Raw genomic sequence first — 8510 nt, forward strand, 5'->3', positions numbered from 1 at the left:
GTTGCAGGGACTGATGCCTTGGCCCAAGTCTTGTGAAGATGGAGGTTGCAAGCTGGGCTCAGTGGCCCACACCTGTAATCCCAGCACTTTGGGAGGCTGAGTCTGGTGAATCATTTGAGGTCAGGAGTTCGAGACCAGCCTGGCCAACATGGAGAAACCCTGTCTCTACTAAAAATACAAAATTAGCCGGGCATGGTATTGCATGCCTGTAATCCCAGCTATGTGGGCGGTTAAGGCAGGAGAATGGTTTGAACCTGGGAGGCGGATGTTGTGGTGAGTTGAGATCGAGCCACTGCACTCCAGCCTGGGCAACAAAAGCAAAACTCTGTCTCAAAAAAAAGAAAAAAAAAAATAAAGTGGGGGTTGCAGAACTGACCCTGACACACCTCCACCCTGGAGCCGGCCTGCCCGCCTCCTCTTCTGATGGCCCCAACCTGTCCCTGAGCTGCTGGTCTGGTATGGGGAGACAGACCTCAGCTTCAGAGCAAGACTGACCTCATTCCTCCTGTTGTGCACGTCTGTGCTCCTGAGCTATGTGCCTGGGCTGGGTTGTGCCACACACGTGTTCGCAGCCGTGCTGTGTGATTGTGTGGATACACACAGTCTGTGCTGGGTGCACATGGTATGCTCTGCAACACAGTCGTTGTGAATGTGTGTACCTTGCTGGGCACACTGAGTCACATCTGTGTTTGTTTCTGTGCTTTCAGTCGGGTGGTGTATGTTTGTGTGTATATACTTTGTATATCTTTACAGGGTGTGAGTGTCACTGTGGTGGGTGGTGTTTTTGTGTGCTGGTTTGTCGGTGTGTATCTTGGCCCAGCCCCAGAAGGCCAGCTGAGGCGTGGCGGGGGGTGGGGGGTTGGACTGTGCTGGGGTAGGGAGCCCACAGCCGGGAGGCCTGACTGGGAATAGACGTGTCCTCACCTGCCCAGAAAGCGTCCCAAGCCCTCAAAGAGCCCTTGTCCAGCTTCAGTGCCCCTGGCCAGTCAGCCAGTCAGGGTGCGTGGCTGGAGAAGGGGGCGTGAGGGAACCAAAACAGCCTCAGCCCAATCCCACATTTGGCTGGCACCCAGACCTATTATGCCCCTGCCCCGCACCCATGGCACACTCCCTAAGGCTCCAAGCGCTTTGTATTATGGGAGTTGGGGAGGGGCCTAGAGACAAGGCTCTGTTTGGCTTTTGAGGCCAACTTCAGCTCCTAGTGGGCCACCGAGGCAGAGCTGGCCCCAGGCCTTGTTGAAGGGGGCGGGGCGCTGCAGGGAAGACCAGCTCCACCGAGCCAGAGCTGATGCTCATCTCATTACATGTGTCATTCATTTAACAAATAGGCATTGAGCACACGCTGTGTTCCAGGCCCTGCTCTAGGTGCTGGGAACATAGCAGTCACTCATTGAATGAGGGGTGAGGAGAGGCGATACTGCTGCTGTGCATTTATAGATGAAGAAACGGGTCCTGGGAGGTGAAGTGATTTGCCCAGGGTCATGACACAGCTGGGATTTGAAACCAGGTCTGTCTCACGCCAGAGGCTTCCTCCTCCTGCATTTGTCCAACCTGTCCCCAGCAGCCGAATTCGCATTGAGCTAGGACCAGCAGGACAAGGGGGCAGGTCAGCACTTGGCTAGCCCCGTGCCCTGGGGCTGTGGGTTGATGCAGGAGAGTGGGCACAATGAAACAGTGAGCTTCTAGGAAGGCAAGTTGCCTGGAGTAGGCATCGGGTGGTAAGGTGGAGGACTGAGGGGTGGGGAAGGAGCGGAGCAGCCTATGTCTGTCTCCAGGGTGTACTGGGACCCAAGGGAATGCCTCCTCTCCTGCTGTGTGACCTGGGATGGCCCTTGCTTCACTCTGAGCCTTAGCTTCCTCATCTGTAAAGTGGGCACAGTAACTGCCCTCTCCCAGTGGTACCATGCTCATGGCATGATGCCAGGCACATAGTAGGGCAGCTGGGAGGATGGGGCAGAGCTGCAAGTGGGCAGGGCCTCCCCAGGGCTCTCTGCTCAGCCCCAGGAAATGGGTAGGGGGTAGGGAGGAGGAGGCGCAGATGTGCGCTTGTCTCACACGAGCAGCCGCATTTAGCCACTGAGTCGGGACTGAAATATTCCTGAGGGAGAAGAACCCTGAGGCTTCAGGGCGGCAACGGCTCGTCAGTGGGGAGCGGGGAAGGGATGTTGTCACCATCTGCCTCGTGTCTGTCTGTGACTAAAATAATACTGGGGTGAGACTCGCCGCAGGCACGGGCCCAGCCGCAAGGTTCCCCAGAAGAGGGAGGGGCTGGGGGTGCTAGAAACCTTGTGGGGAGCAGTGGCAGAGAGAGGTCTGCTGGGGGCACCTCTTGGCCAAGGCTGGGCCCTGGTCCTGCTCCCCTCCTGAGGGGCCACAAGAACCCATGGCAGGGGTGTGCATAGGCATGGATACTTTCCTGAGGGGATCAGCCCCGGGAGTGCAGGACCAGGGTACCTCCAGACCCAGCTGGGGTCTGCTTCAGAGGGGAGACCAAGCGTGTGCTGAGATCCCTGCAAAGCAGGGGCAACAGCAGAAACAAAGCAAGAGATAGACAAATTGCCTGATTCAGCTTCCATGAGCTTATCCAGAATATTGAAACCAGAAAACGTAGCAAGAAGCTATTTTAATTTCAGCCGACGTATAAGTTTTGGGTCTATGGTTTACTGTGGTTTTTATTTTGAATCAAATATGGAGAATGTTCCATAATTTCCTCGGGGCTTTGGGCTCTGGGGACTCAGTGCCTGCCTTTCTCTACTGGGCACAGTAGTCACATGTCAGCTGCCTTTAGGAGTTGGCACCCCTGGGCCTGGCAGGTGCCCCTTCAGGTCAGGGACATGGTTTGGAGCCTGACACTTTTGGCTTCTGGGTGAAGCCACCACATTCTGATCTTTTGCTTTGGTTCTCATCAGACACAACTAGTGGGGTATTTTTGTTTTTGTAGAGAGAACAGACCCATGACCTCAGTGGTTTATTTTAACTGCAGATGCACCCAAAATGCTGGTTGCTTTGTGCTGACATGGTTACAGGGCTGTCAGTTTAGCAGGCAACATGCGAGCACCTACTACGTGCAGACTCTGAGGCTGGGCCTACCCTCAGCATACAAGGTAGAGAAGACAGCAAGACCCATAGGAGGTCAGCCACCTGGGTGCCAAGGAGGGCGGTGGGGAGGTCAGCAAGGGGGTGGTGGATCTGGCAGGAGTCCATGGCTGTCATCCTGGAGAAAGTGGCAGAAGCACTCATCCTTGAAGAGGAGACAACAGCAAAGGACAGTAGGAGTATGTCCCAGGCAGAGCGTGTCTGTGTGCATGCAGGCCAGTGCCTTGTGGCTGTCTGTCTTTGTGGCAAGGCTATCCGCATCACAATTTAGGTGCAATGTGGAGCCCTTCTTGCAGACCAGACCCCAGGCTAACTGGCTTAGGTGTGTTTTCCCGGTTAGTCCTCACCAGCATCCCATGAGGTCAGTACACTTAGTGCCCATCTTACAGACGAGGAAACTGAGGCTCAGAGAGGTTTAGCAGCTTGGGTAAGAGGCAGAGGTATGGCCCTGGGCTGCTCCATGCTGCCTCTGCACAGTGCCCTCAGTCAGCAGGCAGCAACTGAGTGCCTACTAAGTGCAGGCCCTGAGCTGGGTGCTTCCTGGATAAAGGCCCCAGCACCACACTCCAGTGTCCTCAGATGGCTGGCATCTCTCATCGTTATCTGGGCACAATGACCAGAGGAAGCTCTCTCCAGAGGTATATGTGGGTATGGGGAAGAGGGGTGCGGGTGGGAGCCTGGAGGCCCCTGCTTTGTAGCTATGAGCTCTCCTTCATGAAAGCCTTGGTTTCTTCACCTGTAAAATGGGGCCATATGCCTGCTGTGCAGGCCCATGTGAGATGAACAGTGAAAGCGTGTGGGAAAAGTGCTCTGTGCATTTTGTGAGCCCTCAAACTGGGCTGACTCTCCTCAAACCACCGGGAGCCAGCTTCCCAGAACAATCTAGCCACCAGCCTTTCCCTGCAGCTGACAGGCTGCGGTCACCAACGCCACCACCACCCTGAATTATTCAAGACCCTCCAGGCCTCAGTGGCTGCCCTTCCCCTCTCCCTGCGCAACTGGGCTGTCAACACCAGCCTCTGAGCCTCTGGCAGTGATCTATCTGAGGACTTCAGGGCCCCCCCAGCTGTAGCCTGCTCAGGTAAGGCCGTGAGTGTGACAGGGCGAGGTGTGGCTGAGCATGAGAGTGACAGTGAGCATGTGAGAGCAGGAGGGGTGACAGTGTGAGTGTGTGTGTGAGTGTGGCTGTAAGGGTGCGTGAGGATGTGTTAGGTGAGCATCTGCATGAGGGCAGGTGTGAGTGTGCCACACTGTGTGTGAATGAGTGTGTGAGTGTATCTGGAGCCTGGGCTCTCCTTAGCTGCGGGGGAGCTGGGCTCAGAGAGGAGTTGCCTCTGGCTACAGAGAACGCAGTGATCTGAGAGCCAGATTCCAGCCTGGAGTGGGAGGGGGTCAGCTCACCTTTGCTTCCAGGGTCCCTTAAGGGCTGGTTAGAGTGGGGAAAAGGCAGAGAGGCAACAGTCTAGGAAGAAGGGTATGTAGTGGTTGGATCATGAACAGGACTTGGATTCCATGGGGTCTCAGAACACTGCCAGTCAGATTATTTCGGTACGTGTCATTTCTCGGCAAGCTGAGACCCTCAGAAGAGAGGCAGTTCCCTCCCCTTGGTCCCTTCCTCCTCCTGGGCCTAGGTGAGCTGTGAGCCCCTGTGGGCAAGAGGTGAGGACTGTTCTCTTAGATCTGTGGCCAGATGGAAGCTCTCCAAGGTCTTGGGGGATGGGGAGGGTATGGGGGCTTACCAGCACCTTGAGGGAGGGTCCTCACCCATAGGCAGTAAGGACAGAGCAGACCTCTGTTTGCTTGGTCCCCACTCCTACAAATGCACTGGCCCTGGAGGGTTACTGCTTCATGTGGGGTAAGATGGAGTACCTGGGAGGTTGGGGTCCAGTGAGATTTAGGAACTGGGAGTCTGCAGTGTGTGGAGGTTGTGAGGGTGGAATATGTGTTTGGTGTGAGTGCTGGAGTCTGTGTTTGGTGTGAGTGCTGGGGTTGGTGTGAGGAGGTGGGAGGCTGTCTGGGTTTGCCTTTGTATCTGTAAGATTGTATGTTTATAAGCCCTGTAGGTGTGACTGTTTATCTGTCTTTTTTGAGTGAGGACCTGTCTGTGTGATCACATGCGTGTGTGCGATCTGTATTTGAGAGTGGATGTGTGTGGAAGCATGCTAATTATGTCGGAGAGGTGAAACATGATTGACAGGGAGAGGGCGGTGGGTGGGGGCCCACACTGAGGTACATGGTTTCGTCCTTCCTCACGCTCTGCTTGTCATGACTGAAATCCCCTGGACTGCTTTGAGACCATACTGCTGAGAATCTGGTTGCTGGGCTTCAGCTGGCAGAACATCAGAGCCCCAGGCCGGGAGAGCCACAGGTTGGGAAGGTGAGGCAGGGTGAGGGACTTGGTGATGGGAAGCAGCAGATAGAACTGACTACAGAGCTAGGGCTGCTGGAGCCTGATGCCTGGTCCAAGTCCCAGCTCCTCCACTCATGGGAGTGAGCTGGGGCAAGTCACTCTCTGAGTCAGTTTCATCATCAGAACTGAGCATTACATGGGCCTGCACACTAAGCATTACCCACCCCAAATCCTATAAGCCTGCCTTCTCCTCCTGGCTCTGGGAAGTTGACCATTGGAGGCCTGGTCACTGGCCTGTCTGGAGGCTGGGGAAGGATGAGATGACCTCTTCTTCCCTTCCCTGGGCCCAGAAGGCCTGACTTGTCCTACTACACCCCTCCCATCAGTGACCTGTGTGGACTCATGAGAACGTAAGCCAGGTGGTCATCCTGTTGACCTCCCTGCATTCTGGGAGGCTCGGCCTCCAACCCCCAGACCAGGGAGTGGTCTCTACTCCTCCACTCCTTCCCGGGTTCAGAAGCAGGAAGGGGGGGAAGTCCTTGCCCATCCCTTCTCTGACTTCACCTTCCCTTTCTAAAGCAGGGGTATTCTGGGGTGGAAGGATTGAGTGTCCCTGCTGCCTGATCTTCAGAGCTGGCTAGCTCCCCCTGTGCCCCTTGTTCCCCCGCCTGCTTGCCTGAAGAGCTGTGGCCCGGGCAGCTGTCCGGCTGAGTGGGTTAGCAACACAAGACAGATGGCGAGGGATTATCTCAGCTTCTCAGAGCGCGATGGCGGCAGTGGCGGGGGTGGGGGGAAGGCTCTCACACTCTCCCCATGTGTGTGTACACACACACACACAAATGCACACATGCAGCTCCCTGCTCCTGCCCCAGACCCAGCCTAGCCTCCTGCTATTTATGAGGTGGGCAGGAAGACAAGAGGAGAGATGAGATTATGAGAATTGGTGAGAACCGTGGGACTTGGCAATCTTGTCCCTGCCCTACTTGGCTCCCAGACCACAGGCTGAACCAGCTTCTCAGGCCCTTGGACCCTGCCCCTGCTATTATGATTTCTCTGCAGCTGCCACCACTAGGAATGGTACATTCAGGAGGGCATGGTTTTACAGAGCAGTTTATGGCCCAGAGATGTGTGAGCTGCACTCAAAGTCACACAGCAAGTTTGGTTCATTAGCAGGCTAAGCTCTGAGGGCTGGCAGGTGGTGGAGTCTCTTAGATGTCCTGGCACTGGCTGTGGGGTCCTTGTGTGTTCTGCAAACAAGATGTGTTTGCCTTAGCACTTGATGCTGCAGCCCAAGGTCCCATAAGGGCATGTCACAAGGCCAGCTGCAGGCATGCAAGGACTCACAGGCACAGCAACTCCTTCATATACACTGTCAGGCTCTGGGTGAAGGCCATATGGAGTTGAGTGACAGAGCTGGGTCTCCATGCTGTGTCACTGGGAAAGAATTGGGGCAGGGTTAGAACCCCACTAGAGTGACTTCTCCTACCTGCCCCCTAGTTTGCCACAGGCAGATGGTGGAGGAACTTTCCAGCCTCAGCCACACACTCTGGCCCTCCCACCGCCACATTCGCCCCTTAACAGCCACACTCCAAGTCCTGAGTCAGCTATGCTGAGCCCCCTGGGGAGGAATGTGGGCCAGGAGGGTGGGCAGGATTGGCAAATGGCAACCCCAGGGGGCCCTTTTCCCAGCATGGGTGGATGGGGCCCACTCAGTGGGGAAGGCAGGGTGGAGGCCTTCTTAGAGAGCTCCTTCTCTGGTCCTAGCTGCCAATGTCCTGACTTCTCCCCACTCCCCAAGAGTGACTCAGTGTCTGCTGGACCCGGGGATGTGGATGAGGGGCAGTGTGGGGCGGCTGCGGGTTGCCCAGTGCCGCTCCCTGCAGAGCAAAGCCACTTCTCTGGGCTCTCGTGTGTTCATGCGTGCTTGCCCAGGCTGCCAGGTGAAACATGACCTCAGGGTCAGTCTGGCCTGCCTCTGGGGCTGCCTTACTTGCGGGATCGCCAACATGGTGATACCACCCACACTGTCCCAACACAAACAAGACCAGCACCACCAGGTTTCCCTGCTCCTGCCCCTCAAACCATTGAATCAGTCCTTCCCATGCTATTGGATGAGAGTGGCTGCCAGGACCAAGCCCCTCCTCTCCACCGCCAGTGTGACCAGTCTTGGTATCCGAGTTGGGCCCACTCTAGAGCACTAGGTCGAACTCATCTCGTGGATCCAGGCCAAGCTCCACTTCTCTGTCCCTCCAGCCTCAAGTTGGTTATTTGTATCGTGACAGCTGGACAAAACTATGTCTAAGCTCCCCATCTTCCCTCAAAGCTTGGCCTGGGGAGCCCTACATGAAACCCTGGAGGTTCTGAGTCTTCCCCCACCCCCAGCGGGGGACTTTTCGGTCTGTGAAGGTCTAAAAGTAACATTCTAAAGAGGCACCGTGAGAGCCAATCAGAGAGCCCATGTAAATAACGGCCCGCTGATTGGCTGTCTCCTTCAAGCCCCGAACGAAACTTCAACTTCATCAACTCAGCGAAGATTTTTCCTCTGGCCTCGCACGCCCTGCAGGAGGCGGGGCCGGGGGTCACCAGAGCCTTCTCCCAGCCGCACGCTATCTGGCCGGCGGAATGGGACCGCTCTGGGCCAGGTGGGGGCGAGTGTGCCGCCCTGACCCTGGCCCAGAGGGGTTTGTTCTAGTACAGAATCCCCCGCGGGGGAGGCCCGAGAAGTGAGCCCCCCTTTCTTTGTAGGATCGCTGCGGAAACGGCCGCAGGCCGGGGGTATAGAGCTTGGCTGGGCCGGATCGATATCTGCCCGCTGGACTGATGCGCGAGGGAGGCAGCTAGACAGGCTGGCTTTGCGGCAGAGTGATGGCCGCGCGGCACCCCTCGAGCTCCACAGCCCCCTACCCCGCCATTCCCTTCATCTAGCGCTCCCGGGGAAACCGAGGCGGGCAAGTGGCGTAGCGAAGGAGGGCGCAGCCAGGGGCAGCGACGCTCCCTCCTTGCTCTGGCTTCCAGCCCTGGTGGCGGGGGTGCGGGGGTGAGGGTAGCCCAGGGTCGCACCCTG

At 56.6% G+C, this 8510-nt stretch overlaps 1 long non-coding RNA gene across 1 annotated transcript; it reads right to left on the minus strand.

The window, feature by feature from the left end:
• Positions 1–2953: 2953 nt before the first annotated feature.
• Positions 2954–7819, minus strand: LOC119472441. Its single transcript, XR_005201589.1, has 3 exons — positions 7790–7819; positions 6791–6880; positions 2954–3241 (listed from the first exon to the last, which is right to left on the minus strand). It is a non-coding gene; the product is annotated as an uncharacterized LOC119472441 (long non-coding RNA).
• Between the last annotated feature and the right edge of the window lie 691 nt (positions 7820–8510).

This window comes from Cebus imitator, unplaced genomic scaffold (assembly GCF_001604975.1).
Source record: "Cebus imitator isolate Cc_AM_T3 unplaced genomic scaffold, Cebus_imitator-1.0 Scaffold101, whole genome shotgun sequence".
Taxonomy (NCBI): Eukaryota; Metazoa; Chordata; class Mammalia; order Primates; family Cebidae; genus Cebus; species Cebus imitator.